This window comes from Rhea pennata, chromosome 14 (genome assembly GCF_028389875.1).
Source record: "Rhea pennata isolate bPtePen1 chromosome 14, bPtePen1.pri, whole genome shotgun sequence".
In the NCBI taxonomy this organism is placed as follows: Eukaryota; Metazoa; Chordata; class Aves; order Rheiformes; family Rheidae; genus Rhea; species Rhea pennata.
In genome coordinates this window covers 6,274,338-6,292,161 of record NC_084676.1, presented here as the reverse complement: position 1 = coordinate 6,292,161, position 17,824 = coordinate 6,274,338, and the positions used below count along the sequence as shown (strand labels likewise).

Here is a 17,824-nt window from a genome sequence, read left to right as displayed (position 1 = left end):
ACCTACTTGAATTTATAGATGTTTGCATGCACCTCATTTTCACTAAAATTGAGGATTATGGACATGTGGTAGCATCAATATAGGGCCTATCTGCCATGTATTTTCAAGTGCCTTCATAAATTTGATTCAAAGTAACTTGTTTAGATTTTGGAAATAGCTCTTTGGTAGAATTACAAGGATCAGCCACAGGCTTTTATTGCAAACCTTGTTTTGTTTTATACTAATGTGCTGTCTCTAATTTTTTTTCTATATCTGCTAATTATGAAGTACTTTCAGATACAGATGAAAGTTTATTATTTTGTCTCTTGGGTCTCTTAAGTGCGTAGGCTGGGTCATAAAGAATTCGTAGGATGATGGGGCTTTGGGGTTATATACAGTAAACAAACACATAATCTTGATAGAAACTTAAACACACTTAATTTGCAATCTAACATTAACAACTTGATTTATCTAAAATTGTTACATCTTGGCTTTGTTAAAACTATTAGGTTGGTGCCTAGGTCTTTGTAACATTGGGAGTAGTAGTTTGAAATCAAAACTGTATTTTTCCTTTTCAAGATTGTTTTTTCTGTAATGTGAAAGACCTTATGTATACATGTGCTCAGGCACACCTTTAGAAGAAGTATTTTTTGTTGTTTCTTCAGAGCATGAGGTGTTGCAGTTACTGCAGAACACGAGCCTGTCAGTAACTGCAGGTGGAGGAGCAAGACGGAAGGTATCGACCGGCCCTTCCAGGAAGGGTGGATGCTGTCCTCGGTTACGCGGTGCCCTTGCCTTTGCTGTAAGGAGTCAGGAACAAAATGTTGCAGAGCGCTGGTCAGACTGCTCATGTTCGCTCTTTCTGGTATATCCTGCTGTTAAGGTTTAGGTGTGTTCCTGGAAGGAAGATACTGAAAAATTCAGAACTGTGTGGTTTCCTGACTTCATTCAGGATGAAGTCAGAAGCCTCTAAATCCACTGTTCATGATCCCTTTTTTCAAATTACCAAGAATGTAATTAGCAAAATTACTCTTTTGTAGAGTTATTTGCAATACAAATTTAGTTCTGATTTGTCTTCGCCATTTAATTGAGCACCTGATGACAGTTCCTTTGTCATGAGCTTGCAGTATGGCCCTGAACTGAGTAGATGCTTTCCCTGATACCCAGAAGGTATTACACGGTTTGTCTTACTGCTTGCAAAATATTAATCTCCAGTTGTTAGATGCTGATAAATTAGAAGAGAGCCATGGTCTTTCAGACTTCCAGAAATGTTTGATGTCGTAAGTTATAGGTCCATACATAGGAAATGTATTCTATTTTGAGAAATATGAGAGAGTAGATTACTGTATTTTGAGAGTAATTCAGTGTGCTGAAATTTCTTTCTTTCTTACAAATATTTCTGTCCCATATTTAGCAGTCACCAAAGTAGTGACATACAAACACACAAGGTGTAAGAGAATTAGCAATTATTATAATGTAAGTGACACAGACTTACCAGAAAAGTAATACAAGTGTACAGTTTGCACTGAAGCACAGGTTGATAGGATTGCACAAGAGAAAGTAAGCACAATAGGGGAAAACGAGGAGACGATGATTCCTACCTGAAGTCTAAGTAAAGACTGCCTTCCATTCCCTAACTAGGGAGGTTATTTATGTTTAACTATCATACACTTCTGTGAATTTAAAACGTTGCTTGGGCTCATATTCTTAGAATATTCTATAGCACATTTTTGGCCTCAAAGATTTTAAGTGCCATTACTATAAAATGTATATTGGATTCTTTGTCTTATTTTAATAATCAACACTTTATGGAAAGCTGTTAGCTTGAAATACAATTATGCCTATTTATTTCCAGGGAGATAGACCTCAGCAATCAAGTAGTGCTAGTACATCAAGCTTCTTTTTTAACCAAAAATAAATGCCATTAATTTAAATTCATTAGACATACTAGATGAAGATGTTCATAGAAGATTGTTTAAAAGTTGGATGCATAACAGGAGAAAACATTAACATGCTTTTATAAGCTTTTGTGTGTATTTATGAGTTTTATCACTCTAGTGTTGTCGATTTTTCTGTTCCCACCCTGAGCCTGTGTTGATTTTATTTTCTTGAGTGGATGGATATCAACTGTTCAGATTTATTAGGATGCATGACCAGTCGCTTCTTCCCAATTACTTCTTCTTGTGTAATTTCCTAATGAAAGCTGAAACCTGTATTTTGTCCAACTTGTAAGACAGGTAGTTGTGCCTCTAACTGGATCATTTCATTGACCAGGTGAAAAATAAATCATTGCAAAGGATGTGGACATGTTAGATAAATTCTCTTTTCCAAAAACATTTTTTTGAAGATAAGGAAAAAATCTGAAGAAAATTTGGAAGCCCTCAGTTAGTGTAAGGGATTGCAGACGGTGAAAGAGAAGTATTAAGAAGTATTGATTAATAGAGCAAGGAACAGGTGGTCAGCTGAAAGCTTAAAGAGCTTCGGATTAAACCTTTCGCCATAAGGGTACTTGGGGGTAAAAGGTCTTGATCCAAAAGCTGTGAGGGCTGCTATCCAGGATTGTTGTGCCTTTTCTTTCTAGGAGAATCGAGTAGAAAAAGTAGTATAAATTCCTTTCTGTTAATTTTAGCAGTGTAAAAGTTAAATGACTAACCAGACTCATGGCTTAGGTTTCCTTCTGCATTTTGGGGCAGGGAAGAGGAAGAATGAGAGGCATAAGGAAAGATGCTTCTAAAAGGTGATTTCTGACACCGTAAAGTAGATATGTTTGTTGCCTTTTTGGCATTAAAACTGTGAGAGATAAATACCAAAATACTTCTAAAGCCTGTACTTATGGCTAGTATTTTACAGTTCATTTCCCTGAAAGTAATCCTTTCTTTATTTTTCCTTCTTCTTCTTGACAGATCCTTTTTGCTTTTCATTGCCCCCTGAATTAAGAAGTCTCTGTTACCTGCAGAGCTAACAACACAGCCGGGAGGACCGCAGAGCGGAGCACCGCCGACCCCCCTTTCCGTGAGTACTCAAACTGCAGGGCTGTGCCTTGCTCTCTTCTGAGATGTGTTTATACGTTGTTGACCGAGGGGCTTCCATCTACGTTTCAAAAGCGCCTTTCTAGATCTCTGCAGGAAAGTGTTTCTTTGCAGCAAAAAGCAATTTGTCCTAGTACTTTCCTTTACAGAAATCTACTGCAGTCTCTTCCAGCCCAGTCGAATTACTTGAGAATGCTTCACTGAGAGGACTGCATCTTTTCCCTTACACTGGAGTTTTGTTTGCTGGAGCAAACAAAATTCAGGATCAAATGAGGATTTTAGGTATTTCTTGCTCCTGGTGTTCAAAGAAATTTTCCTTTGCTCAAGTGGGCTTTTTATTCAGAATTACAACACAATAAAAATTCTTTGGTTGATAAGAATGGCTAAGTAACTGTGTATCATGATGTTGTAAATCTGTAGATGCTGTGCGATGAAAAGATAAAGAGGAGAAAGTATTGCAAACTTCCTGTTCTTTTGTGTTACCTCAAAATGCTCACAAGACAGCCTGTAGTTTAGCCGCGTTGTACATTCCCTCTGGGAATTAATATAATCACACCCAGTGACACTCTTCCAATTGTCCAGTAGAGAAAGTGGGCTACCTTGCTTAGGAATAGCTCAAGAGGAAAGGAAATACAACCTTCAGTTGATAGCTTGCTATAAAAAAGCTAGATAAAGAGTTCTTTTGTTATTCTGAGCTCCTTATTCTCTTGCAGTTTTTAACTTCACTGAATATCATTTTTGTGGTACATGTGAAAGCTATTGCTCAAGCCATTTAATTTCGTGAGATTGCTGCTTAAGAAACTACTTGTAGATTGTGCCCTTAGTAAAATAAACCCTTTAATTGGAGTTGGTTTAATACAACATTTTAAATTGTATCACATTTCTCTCAAAGCATAGCAAAATTGGGGTTTGGTAAGTTTTTAAACATGGCAGGCCCCATATTTTGAGTGAATTCACTTCACTCACTTAAAAAATCAACATGTTCTTTTGCCTTCTGTTTGCTGTAGGCCAGGTTGTCATTAAATATTTTCTGCTAAAATGTTGTTTATAACTCCATGACTGTTTCTTTAGTTTTCAGAGCGTTAAGATCTTTGCTACATCGTTATGAAATTAATTATTCCAATTGCCTGAATTTCTGAATTTTCAAAATTTATGGGAAATATATAGGAAAACTAAAATGAAATTAAAAACTGTGGTATAAGTGTTTTATAATAAGAAAGAAAATTTGATGTTTTTGTTTTTTTGCAAGTCTGTGTTTTATTATGATAGTTCCCTGCCTATACTGTATGTATCTATTAAATCCTAAAAATTAAATAAGTGATTACTGAAAACTGTTTTTTTGATCCGGTAAATATATCTACATGCTTTATGTAGAAGTTCCTATATTTGTTTTAAAGGGTTGCCATAACGCATCTTCTGAGAGTTAAAGGACAGACTGGGAATGTTTTTTTTACCAAATTCCTAGAAAACAAACCTGAAGTGGTAAAAGATATGGAGGCAGAAGCTCTCACTTCTGTGCTGAGTCTCTGCTGCAGTTTGTGGAACTGAGTCCCCCGGGAAACCTCTGACACCCCTCCGCGAGCTCAGCCTCGGGATCCCTGGCTGCGGTCTGGGTCGGCGGCTCGTTCGGCCGCTGTCGTGGGCGCAGGGCGCTCTCCCGCCGTCGGATGGCAACAGCACGTCCGTTCTGAAAGTGATGGTTCCCTGCAGAAACGGGGTGCGAAAATGTGCCTGTTCAGACCTTTCAAAGTGGCAGCTGCTCTCTGTGTGCTGGGTTTTGTGGGTGGGTTTGTTTGTTTGTTTATTTATTGCATAAAAGATGTTGAGGCCTGGAAGGATGTTCAGGTGCTGAGGAAGAGGCTTCCGTCGTGCTGCAGCCCCCTCCAGGCTGCGGGAGCTTGGCCAAGCAGTGGCTGTGCAGTGCGGAGCAGCAAGGTGGTTGCTTTCAGCAGATTTCCCCCCAATTTCTCCAGTCTAGAGAGCGTTCCTCGCTGGCTCCCAGGGCTAAGGAAAAGCCTAAGGACCACAAAAAGATTGCACAGAGTAAATTAAGTAGGTTTAAGGTTTTATTTTTGGGGCTTGGGGTTTGGGGATCTCTTGTTCCAGTTGAGCGAGATTGGTTGAGCTTTTAATGCCATAATGCCTGTTGTGTTGGTGGGGTTTTGAGCCAGGGAACCACCGTGGGCTGGGGTTGCTGCCGCGGCCGTGCCGCCTGGACCCCGCCGCTCCTCCTGCGCTTGCTGGTGTGACCGAGAGCTGCTGGGAACTGCTCAGTCTCCTCCCTTCTGTACCTATGCGCTCCCTCTTGCCGCCTTTTGATTTGCTTCATTCTTTAGAAAACCCACAGAGACTTGCTGCTGACTGGGGAACAAATCTCAGGCCCTTTTTCCCTCTAGTGTGTCCCCCCAGCCTCTTTGGCATGACATCGGGGTTTCGGCATGTGTGTTAGCGTGTTCTTTTTTCCTTTCTTTCCTTTCGACAAAAGCTCCTATCAGCCCATCATGGCGGATCAAAGCCTTTAGAAAGGAGCTACATAAAAATAAAAGCATAACTTCTTGAACAAAACCCTGCCGATTTTCTCCTCAATGGGGGATTCAGTTCCTCAGCGTTGTCTTGACTGTAACTCCCTCCGTCTGCGGGAGGAACGGGACCGACCCCCAGCGCTGGTGGACCTGGGGCTGCCGGCCCCAGCCCTCCTCGCGGTCCTGCTTTCCCTTAGCAGGCTTTCGTGCCCCTCTCCTGTGCTTAGCGAGGTAGCTCTCAGTGGTTTTGAAGGATATCCAAAGTGTATGTGGATCTCCTCAGCAGCAGCATCCTTTAGGAACACTACTGCTCTATTTTCAGCCTGTAGATCACATACTTTTGCATGTTTTCTGCCAAATTCTGGGGCCCCTTGTGCCAGTTGCAAGTGCTTTTGTAACTTTTTGTGACGTTTGACCGGTTTCTGAGGAAGGTCGTCCTAAGGAAGATGTTAGGAAAACAACTTGACCTGAGTGTTAGCGTGCGAATTAAATGAACAGACCTTGGCTAGAAGACATGAAATAGCGTCCTGTGGCTGTCCTCGGAGGACCGCACGGGCGTTACAGTTCATCGCAGATCACGGTCTGCAGAACACTCCTGTGTAACCCAGAACAAGCAGTGAATAAAGTTGTCTGCCGTGAAGGAAACTGTGAGCTCCTGATGGTGCTACTGTTGGTGCTATTCTTTATTTATGGTTTTATCCATTTTTGCCTGTACAGGAAAACTGACTCCTGGTAAGTGTAGGTTTTGCATAGCTGCTTCCAAAGTCTCACTGTAAACTTGGTGCGATTTCAAAGGAAATTCTACCTGCTTGAGAGAGATTTAGCTCCTCACGTTTAATAATGAATCCTTCATTGAGGTGTTCCAGGGCTTCCTGGTGGAAAGGAGACGGTTTGCATTCAGCCTCCTTCCTGGGAAGGAAGCGTCTGTTTTTAATGGTTTTGCAAGCAGGGTTTGAGGTGGCATGGCTGTGTAGGTGTCTGCTGAATGTTTTTGGAGGGATCGAATGCACGTATGGGGCATTCCATCCAGCAGTGGCCAAAGACAGAGCTCAGTTACGTTCGGTCCATTCCAGACCTCTGATCATTTTTGCATATATAGAAAAATATATTTAGGTGAAAGGAGTCTTGTGTGAAGAGGGTTTTTCTGCAAAGTTTCTGTCCTCTGTTTTAATTCAGGCCATTTGTGCTCATATTTGTTAAAGAGGGAGGTACAAATCGCCTCGCTAGGCTCTGAGTAACCTCAGGTGCAGTGCGCTCCGCTGCTGGGTCTGTCTGCAAGTGAGCTCCTTGTAGACGAGCTGTATTTGCTCAGAAAGAATCTTCCAAATGCAGGTTTGGTAGAAGATGGAGCTAAACTGCCATTACAGCGAGAAATCAAAGTGTTCGGCGCTCGCAGGCGTTTGGGTCCCGGGAAGAGCTACCGTGGCAGCGCTCCAGCTGACAGCTATATATATTCACCACAGAAGTGGGGACATGAATCAGTTACAATAAGCCTGAAAACAGGCGCAGATGTCAGCCTGGAGTTGGCCGCTATTGACTGCAGGAAAGGAGATATTAGAGCGAGCAAGACACCTTGCAAGAATAAATCAGTTTTGAGTAATAGGGCGTCCTTCCAGGGCGCTAATAATGCGATGGGAAAACATGTCAGGAGGGCATCGGAGAGTGACGGGACGGCGCTGCTCTGTAGCAGCATTGCAATTCCTGGAGGTGCACGAAGCCAGATGATTCATGGGACAAATAATTTTTGTCCTACACTTTTATTCTGCTTTCAAATTCAAAGCTGCATGCAGGGAAGCTTGTGGTTTGCCACTCGTCCTCAAGCAATTATTTATTTTCCCTTTCCCTGTGCCTTATAGAAGAGTATCATTTACATAAATATTTCTTATAATGTTAGTACATTTACAGTGACTTGAAGAGGAAAAACACTGCGATTGCTGTTGTCTTGCAGGAACTATTACAGCGAAAGAAGATATACCTGACCTTCAAAGTATGGGTTTCAACAGAGTAATTTAAAATTATATATTTGGTATAATAAACTCAATATAACTGTATTTTTTATATATTTTTATTTTTATTTATTTTTTATATTTTTTTTATTTTTTTAAATTTTTTTATTTTTTTTTTATTTTTTTTATTTTTTTAAGTAGCACCTGCTTTCCTAGCAGCTGGGAGCTGGGTATAATCTTACCTTTTGGAGGCCTGTCTTGCTTTACTTCCTCAGGAGCTGATTTTGGAGGTAGAGTTCAGAACTGCAGAGGGGGTTTGCTGGGAACTGTTGCAGGTGGAGGAAATTAATGGTAGTGAGTTAGAAGAGCGAAGAGCCTTTTGTGGATCTAACGCTAATCAAACTCTTAAATCTTGTGTTCTGCGAACAGGCTCTGTAAACATCCTAAAGAAAATATCTTCAATATGTTATGATTTTTACAATTCTAGTTTTTTAAAGTGTGTGGCACATGAATTTTTAAAAAGCAGAATTTAGTTCTTGAATTTCAGGAATAGTTGGAGGTTTTTGAGTTGCCTAAAACATAGCCACTTACTTGTATTATAAATAAGTAAATAGTACCCTCGGACTTACATCAGTGATCGCTCCCTACTTTCTAATTACTTTTAACATTCTGCTAACGTGCATTGCTAACACATTTAGTTAAATATGTATAGTAGAAGAAGCTTTACTTCAGGCAGGTTACTACTGACCTAGCTTTTTATACCACCTGGACATCCAGTCCCTGCTTGTACAATTACTGGTCAATTATAGCAATGGGAACATATACATTAAAACAATATGCCTAATGTTTTAGATAATGTTTTAGAAGATTGCATCTTTGTTCCTATTTTTTTAATATTAGCTGTATTGTAACTCTAGGGTGACACATTTCATGGACAGTGGAAGTTTTTTTCACTTAAGCAGAGATCTAGCTTATTATGCAGATACCCACTTTTCACAAGGAGCATCTGCAGCTACTCAAGACAGAGAGATACTGCTGTATGTGTCTAGGCATCTTCATTTGTTATGCCGCGTTGTCCCAGAATAAATATGCAGAATATATCGTAGTAGAACAATCTCAACGCAAGAAAAGAAGTGTGCTGGTGTTTTGTTATGTGGTAGCTGGCTGCGCTGCTGGTTATAAAGCAAGTAGTTAATTCCAAGTGAAACTAATTTTCCTTTTAAAAAATATTTTAAATGTTTGCTTTATCTCTTTTTTATTCAGTCTCCTTAGCAACAGAAACATCTGTTTCTTTTTTCCTTAGTCATTACATTCAAAGAAAGTAGCTGCTTCAAAAATAATGAAAGCAATTTCTATGAATTGAGTAACTATTAATTGTAGCCAAGATGTCCTAGTACGATAATAACACATGCAATAACTTGCAATTTTAAAAGTTTGAAGTACAGCGATCTAGTTAACCTGCACTGGTTAGGTGAGCTATAATTTTATCAGCTGTTATAGTGCAGTTATGGTGTCATTTTCTGGGTGATGCACATGATAGCAAGCTTGACTATTTCTGATTTACTTAGATTATACTTTGTATTGACCTGTGGCTTGCTTTGCACCTGACATTTTATTAATTTGCAACTTCATAGCATGTTAACCATGAGTGTGCCTTGAAGACAGAGGACTAAATATTCATAGACTTACAAATATGTTTTGTGCAAGTCTATATTAATTAATTCAGAATATGGACTTTAAAAAAGAATCAACTATGACTTTCTCCAGGGTCAGGGCATGAATGAACAGATCTCTAACCTAGAAGAAACAGACTTACCTCTGCAGTGCTGAGAGGGAAGGACTTTTGCTACTGCCGCCACAGTCAGAGCCCTGGGTGAGCATCATGCAGCACTGACCGCATAAGAATGGACCTGCACACATGCTTGGAAACCAGTGCAGAATGCTCCCTTAGCTCTGGCTAATGTGAACTGCTTACCTCATGGCATGAGGGTTAGCAACAGTGTTAAAAAGGTTTGCGTCTTATTCTCGGACATTAAATTGTTTCTTTCTCTGTGTGTCAAAGTACATAACCTGGCTTGTCATCATTTACAAAGGTCAGGTTTACCCTGATGAGAATAGTGTTTAAACTGATTCTTAGGCAGTAAGAGGGCAATTCACATGACTCAAAATTAGACTGTTTCTCTGAATTCACTCTGGGGAAGTATTTCCTGTTTATTTTAAGTTGTGTCTAGGAAAACAAGTTTTATAAGGCTGCATTTGTGGACATCAGTCAGTGTTGATACTCATGTAACCTTTTCTCAGTTTAATGGCTATCAACTAAATTTCTCCTCGAACCTCTCAATAGAAACCTTTAAATGTAAATTTAGTTCATAGATGGTTAGGTATAAAGGGCACGAGATACTAGCTATGTCTGTATTAGCAAGCAGCACAGAGCAGTAGGAGGTGGTGCTGAAAACCCAGTATCTGCGGTGTACACTCTGGCCCAGACCTGGTCTGCTCCCAAGGTTTGGTGCATATGTTTGGTGCATATCTAGAGAATGTCTTCCAGTTTCATACAAATGTTTGTTTTGGAATCATATGCTTTGAGAATGCTCTGAGATGTGAACCAGTGAATGGTAAGTGGAGGTGATAGGGAAATGCTCTTCAAATGCATGCTCCTGATAAGAACTAAAACACTTCGGTTTATTGATGTAATCAGAATCTCCTGGGAAATGGACAGGAAGGAATTGGACTGGGGAGAACTAACTAACTTTTGGAGAAAGAGAAGCAGGAGCTCAGTAAGAAACCACCTGAAATGCTTGACAAGGCAGCGAACTTCTCTCTGAGCTAGAAGACGAGAAGGAAGTCGGTAAGTGGGAATAAGAACAAGCAACAGTGGAAGAGTGTGTGTGTGTGTGTGTGTGTGTTTTGGTAAAAAATTTTCAGACTGGGACGAAATCAGGAAGACTTAAGCTCAGCTGGTGCTAAACTAGCAAGGGGCCTCAAGAATAACAAAAAGAGGGTCATGTATGTATTTATGCTTATTGCAATAGGAAGTTCTAGGTACATGGGACCACTCATGGATAGGGAGAAAACTTAGGGATAGGCAATACGGAAAAGGGTGAAGTAGTCTTTGAAGGTTTTGCTGTGCTCTTCACAAGCAAAGTCTACTCCCAGACCTCTCTGTGTACCAGCACAGTTTGGGAAGCAGAGGTGTAGCCAGCACTGAGGGGACAGTGGGCCATGGGCTACTTAAGAAAAGCTGGATGTATTCAAATGGATGGGATGCACCTAAGATACAGACAGGTGTGACCTATGTGATCAGTTGGCACTGCTCCTCATGAAAACTCATAGCAACAAGGGGAGGTTCCTGGTGGCTGGTAGAAGACTAATGTTATGACTTTTGTATATTGATGGTCAGCCTACCCTCAGTCCCTGGAAAGATCATGAAGCAGCACGTGTGTTTGAAATCCACTTCCAAGCATGTGAAGCATAAGAGGGTTATCAGTAATAGTCAATATGGACTTACCAAAGTGTGAGTAGTGCTTTCCCAGTTGGGTTACCTTCCACAGTGAAATGACTAGCTATGTTAGTAACTTCTTACATTTCAACATCTTTTTGTTGCAGTTCTTTCAGTGCACATACACACTGAAGTACATTTTTTTTTGCACTTTTCTGCACTGTATTTCTGCTGGGGTCCCCCCCCCCATTGCTTTTAAAATGCTGTTTGACTCTTTAGAGTGTGTACAGCAAGAAAAACAAATAAATAAAAAAAACCCCAAACCTCTTTAGCTTGAAAATTACTTCAAGAACCACCAAAACTTTCAATTAGAAAAGGATAAAGGTAAAGATTACTGCAAACACCTTTAACCAAGTAAATTTTCTCCCTGACTTTTTCCTTGTCTTTCTCCAGCTCTGAAAATAATAGTTTTGGATAACACTATTTCCTGGCACATGTAGGAAACAAAAAATGGTTTCATGAAGCCTTTCCAAAGAACCATCTGCAGCCTGTATGAGGGCCAAGAACACTGAGAACTTCCCTCAGTGGAAGAACTGAGCTAGGTGGGGTTGCAAGCAGTAAGCTATAGCTGTAAACGAGATCAGACAAATGGGCAGCTTGCCCAATTATCCTGTTTCCCTGGGAGTTTTGGATAGCAAGCTAATACCCTGTGCTAGATGCACAGAGTAGTCCCAAATACACCATTAAAACATTCCTGATTACTCAGTAAATGCATGTTTGTGTCCATCATATGCAAAGACCAAGGCTGGGTATAAGAGCTCATTGGCAATTAAGTGGCTTTAGATGGGTCAAGAAAGGTATTTTTGAGAAAGCAGGGTGGGATGGTCTCGGTTTTAGGGATGACAGGCATCCGGAGGGAAGTAGTGGTTTTACAGGAGGCTGTAGGAGGATCCAGGATGCTGTGTGCAACAGATCTTTCTTTTCCTATACTTTACTCCCCAGTAACAAGTGCTAGTCCAATAGCCCTCGTTCTGTGCTTCATCATCTCCATTTATCTGCTGTAGCAGGATAAATAGGATTTATCCTGCTGTTCCCATCTGAGGGAGGACCTCCACAGGAGGACTCGTGTCTGTTTTGGCCAGGGAAGGAGCCAGAGCTGAGGGAAATTGCTGTTGCAGGGTGGCATCCTTAAGCACGTACAAATCCCGGTACCTTGCTGTGGAGGTAGGGAGGCATCACAGGCTGCCTTCCTGGATTTGTTGCCTCCTGTGGAGGCAGAGTAGGAGAGCTTCTGCTTGATGCAGGCTGATGCAGTAAACATAGTTTTTTCTACTAGGTGTTAACTCCAGATGAAACAAATACTCATCCTCTAAAATGACAGTAGATAAATATTTGAAAATTCACTTCCAAGGTCATCTTATAGAAATATAATTAAAACAGACGTATGAAATCTGGAGTCATACATTTCCTGTGAATTCTCTCCATTAGGCTATTTTCTTGTTTTCTTCTAGCTGAACTGCTGGAATAGGCATCTTTCTCTTGGAAGCAGGAGCTGATCTGAATTCTTGCCTAACAGCTGCAAATCAGGCAAGAAGGAAATACTTGACATGACTCAGAGGACTGATACCATCACAGGATGCTTCTTCGCGAGTGACCCTGGTTGTGTAGCAATGCTTGAAAGTTGTAGCTGCAAGGGGGGAAAGAGAAGATTAGTTTGAGATGCGAAGAGCAAAGGCTTTAATCTACCATTTCAAATATGAAAGAGATTTTGTTTGTTCCCTTCTGCTTTTCCCTTCCCTGGAAGGTCACTTTTCTCGGCCCCAGCTGTGTAGATTCTCCCCCCCCCCCCCCCCCCACTGTTTACATAGTGGTGCTTCTCCAGAATAAATGTAGATTGATTCCTATGGAATACTTTGGAGTTAACTGAGCACGTGATTTCATATTTTCACTATGTTTAGGTTTTATATTCAAGCAATCTGTTATTGTCCATAGGTTTGCTTACTCACTTAGGACCGAGTTTATTTAGAAGGAACTGAATATTTCTTTTATTATTAAAGTGGAGTGAAAAAGCAACTCTGGGCAAAAATAAAAGTAGCAAAAAGGGTGCTTGAAGAAGATGGCACTCTCGGGAGCAGTGCTTCTATCAGTTAGAACAGCTTCTTTTTCTGCTGAGGTGACGCTATACTCTTGTAATGTAACAAAAGATTTCAGAAAGAAACCAGATGAAAATGATTGTTTTCAAAAATAGTAAGAATGCTTTTGTTTGGCAGTTACTGCTTTAAGATCTTATATATATACTTTAAGGGTAAATTTGCAGTAAGACTACTGCATAAATTACAGAACCCAAAGTTACTTAAGTATTGATTTTGATCTCACTTAAAGGAATATAGAAATACCTGATTATTCTTTATTGTGAGGGATTGCAACTACACTGGTATTTGAACAAAAATAATTTTTTTATATGGATATATTCCAGGAATACCCTTAAACATTGAACTTTTTAAACAAATTATAATTAAAAACACTTTATTCGTAGAACGTAGTGTTGTGTGGAATTCATTATGCTCTCCAGAGAAGTTTTCGAATTTGTAGGAAAATACTTTTCATCCACCAGAGGAAATAGGGTATTTGACAACATGCATTTGTCTACAAAATGCGAAGCAGTATCTGATGAAATACGCTTTGTCAATAAAATAAATTGCCAGACAAAATGTAATCCTTCCTCAAAATACATTTAACCTACACAGTGAAATAAGCTACTTGCACAAAGTGCATTTTGTTGCTTGAATTATTTTGATTTGCTGTCCATCAAAATCTGTAGATAAAATGTTTTTTTGTCAGACACTGTATATCACCCTGATTTTATTATCTATAGATAAAATGCATTTAATTTGAAGGTAGGCATTTGATAGGATACCTTAAACTGGTATTGGTTTAACTGAGAAGATAAAGCCGATCTCCTGGCCATGCTGGTAGCACGGTGGCACTTGAGCTTGTCTGCAGCTGCTGTTGCCCTGACGTTTAATTTTCCTTTGGTGAATAGTCCCTGTGAATTGCTCGCTGTACTAAAGGTAGGCACATAAGCGTTTGCCTGATTGAAGCACAGATGTCCGTATTTGTTAAAAATTTTCATGTTTTATCAGTCATACATCTTGCGCAGCTATACTGCAGGGCTTCAGTTAAGCCTTACCCTGACTCAGATGCTTCTAGAGAGCCATACCAGATTGCTGTCTGCAAAAAAAAATACAAGATGGGGGGAGGGAATAGCCACGCTTAAGAGTAGCTGTTAATTGAACGGCTTTGTGTTACTGTAATTCTGTAAGAGGATATATATTTCTTTAATTTTTAATTACATTCTTACTGATCTTAAAACTTCTTAAAAAATCTTCATTGTATATCCATAAAGCTACTCTGGCCTATACAAAGCCCGTAATAAAGGACGACTTCTCTCGAAAAAGGCTGCCAACACATGAGCCTCTGAGGGACAGGCAAGGCTCCCACCATGTTTCTGACCGCTTCACCTTGGCACATGCTGAAGTTTGCACTACAGAGTCTAGAGTCTGGTTTTATCAGATGTGACAACTCCAGGTTTTCATGTAAAACTATAGAAGTTGTCATTGCGAGACTACCTTTGTCTCAATGCAAGTTGTTTCGGTAAGAAAATGTACAAATGCAGTTTGGCTCGATCACAACTTAGAAGTACAGAATCAAAGGGGAAAGCAGAGCAGAAGTCTCCAACACAGCTTAAGTTTCTTCTAAATTAGAGTGATTGAAGATTGATTTTTACTTAAAAGAAGTTAACAAGTTCATTCTTGTCAGTGCTTTCCTGACTGCAAGAGTTCTAAGGCGGAAAAAAAGGCATGAAGATTGTAAAGACTTTGGTTCAGCAAAAGCATTTAGCATGTCCTCAAAAGTTAATTTTTTTCAAAGAGGAATGGAATTAGTAATAATATAAACTTGAGGCGTAGATTTCAGAAGTCTGTTAAAAGTAAATATATTTGTTATTTGTCTAAATAGAAATTAATGCCAAGTTTGTGTGTCATGTGGAGACAAAACATGCAGAACCACAAGTGGTAAACCCATCACAGGTGTGGTTCCTTCAGCTTCTGAATGATTTCCTGTTCGTTTCAGGAAGAACTGTGTGGAGGTAAACATGTTGATTTTCACATGTAACAAAGTAGAAATTACTCTTTTAAAATAGTAGACTCCACGGCTGTAGAATCGGTTGTCGTGTGCGGTACAGTTCACGTAGAAGTTCAAAGCCACGCGCGTGCGTGGCGGCGGGCAGGTTGGCGGAGGAGCGCTCTTGAATGCGGGGCAGCCGTGGGGCGGAGCGCGCCACCGCGCCTCCCCCCGAAACCAGCACGCCTTCGTGCGGACAGCGTTCGAACGGAGCGCGCCGGCCTGGGCGGAATGGCGGACGCGTGCGCTCAGGTGCCTTTACCTCAGCTTGGAGGCGGTGGTTGCTCTTGTCCCTTCCTCTTCTCGCTGCCGTGTTTTTGAGGTGACGCAGTGATCGCGCGTTACAAACCGCACGTCAGCTTGGGGCATGGTCAAGACGGGCAGCGAACCTGCTCGGCGAGACGCAGGCTGCCCTGTACGTGGCGTGCTGAAGCTGTTCTTCTCTCGGCGGCCTCGTTTCGGAACTGACAGCTGGGCCCCTGCGCCTGCGCGTCGCTCGGGTCCTGCCTCTGGGTTAATGCCTGGCGTCGGAGAGACGATGCAGTAGGTCTTTCAAGTCTGTTCTGAACTATAAAAAATAGTATAGATGCTGGGAGAAAGTTATGTAAGTGACCGTTTGAGTGGAAGTAGTCTGGTTTGGGGAGGGTGTAGGCTAATTTTGGACAACCGCCTACGCAGTGGTGGTCTCTGGCAGGCCGTGCCCTGTATTTGCATGGAGAAGGACAAGGAAGTATCAATTTCCCTCTTAATGTACGTGCATTGAAGAGAAAAAATAATTAGCTTTAAGAAAGTGTAATAATTCGAAGACAAAAATTAACGGTATTTCAGTCCCAAGGCTCCCAACTTACAGAGGCCATTGAGCTTTTCTCCGGGTTACGCGGTGTGTTGAGCACGTGAGCACCGCAGTCATCTTGGGAGGAGGCGGGAGGCACCCGTGGTCGCCTGGGTACACCCGGTAGAAGGAGGTGCTCTGTACGGCCACCCCTCCGCTGGGGGCACGAGAGCCATGGCACTCAGATGGGCGCGGTGGTGGTGGCTGCCTTTAGCAGCTCCCTGCTTGCGTAGCGTACGCGTCCTGCTCCAGGTGCTGCCGTTCCTAAGAACGTATGCTGAAGTCTGCTAGCTGGCTGCGTTCTCGAAAAGGCTGTTTCCTTGTTTTTCCTGTGCATCTTTGTGTATTCACAGGACTGAGGGCCCAGAGTGTGGTCTCCTGCCACTCGACGAATCCCAAGAGAGTGAATTCCCACACCCCCTTCCTCTATTTCTCAATTTTGCAGGATTTTTTTGAAAAGATCTACTGAAATCCCAGAGTGTTGAAAACACAACTAAGACTGTGCATGAAACTCCTTTTTCTGTTAGTTATGGGGCTCTGACTCCACTAACATCAATTTTTGAACAGTTTTATAGTGTAAACATTCGAATTTGTGTTAGTAGTGTATATTTGTGTTGAAATTATGAAGTAATTAGATTTAGTTTCTTATATAAGTACTATTAAATACGCAATATTATTTGTTAAATGTTGAGAAATCTGTAAAATATTTATGGCAATCAAATGATCCTTGACAGAAGATAGGAGGAATCCGTCCTTGGAAAGCACTACTGCGGTCTTAATCTGTAAACGTGAAAAGAACAGTAGTTTTGAAAAGAAAGTCATAATAAGTGTTCGCTTGATTAGTTTTGCAGAGGAACAAAATATAGGAATAACTATTATAAAAAAAACTTTAAAATTGAGCTCTTGGTGAAAATTGCAGTATTGATAAGTTGAGCAAAGGAAACCTTTTAGAGGATTCAAAAAGCAATGTGTACAGTTTATCAGAGTAACATAGCTTTATACAAACACCTGTTTTCAAAAATTATTCTGAAGTAAGAATTATGAATGTTTTCTGCATTGAATAATTTGCAAACCTTCATCTGGGAGTTAGTATATCACTTGGAAAAAGGACCCAATAATCTCCATGAAGTTTTCTACAATAGGAATATCATTGCAACACTAAAATGTGACCCTAAAATTAAGTCTGTGAGCTTACAAGGAATAATTAAACAGCCATTAAACAATAATTAAACAGAGAAAATAAATGGATTAGGAAGAGTGAAGAACTTTGAAAATACGTAGCAATAAAAATAATTAATTCCAATTAACGTGAGATTGCTCATTATGTTAGCTTCAGATTCATATGAGATTGTAATATACTGATTAGTAACGTATGATTATTAAAAAAAAAAATCTGTTGCAAAAAGGTTTCTTGCCTGTATGTCCCAATTTATTGCCTGTCCTTTAAGTTGCTAGTCCTTTAAATGCAGAAATGGACAAGTAATCTGATGCAAATCTGTAATTAGATTTCAAGAAACAAGAATTCTTCAACGAAGCAAGAATTTAGTGATTTATTTTTAAAATACAGGGACAGGTTAGTACCACATACCAGCTTATTCTTAAACCTGTGAGGCGTGTTGAATTTATCTTCCAAGTTTGAATATGATTCAGTGCAGATAGTAGGATCTGTGTGCAAGAGTATACTCAATTTTTAACTAACTGTAGAATTAAATTAGAGCCAGGCAAAGACTGTATCCATGCCTAGTTTATGTATTTCAATGGTTTGACGCAATTCAATTTCAATATTATCAGTGTTTTCAAAACCCAGATTTTCTGGGTCGCAGAGTGAAAAAGATTTCTTCATCTACATGGTTGACTACTTGAAACTTCTTGTACGTGTCTTTTGCTTCAAAGGG

General features: G+C 40.5%; 1 protein-coding gene across 1 annotated transcript in view; it reads left to right on the top strand.

Annotated features, from left to right (window-relative positions):
- The first annotated feature begins 2,907 nt into the window (after positions 1-2,907).
- Positions 2,908-17,824, top strand: part of TENM2 (teneurin transmembrane protein 2) — a 592,828-nt gene continuing 577,911 nt past the window's right edge. Inside the window, exon 1 of the mRNA XM_062587647.1 lies at positions 2,908-2,991. The gene's annotated coding sequence lies outside the window, so the exon portion shown is untranslated. The remainder of the gene's footprint in view (positions 2,992-17,824) is intronic.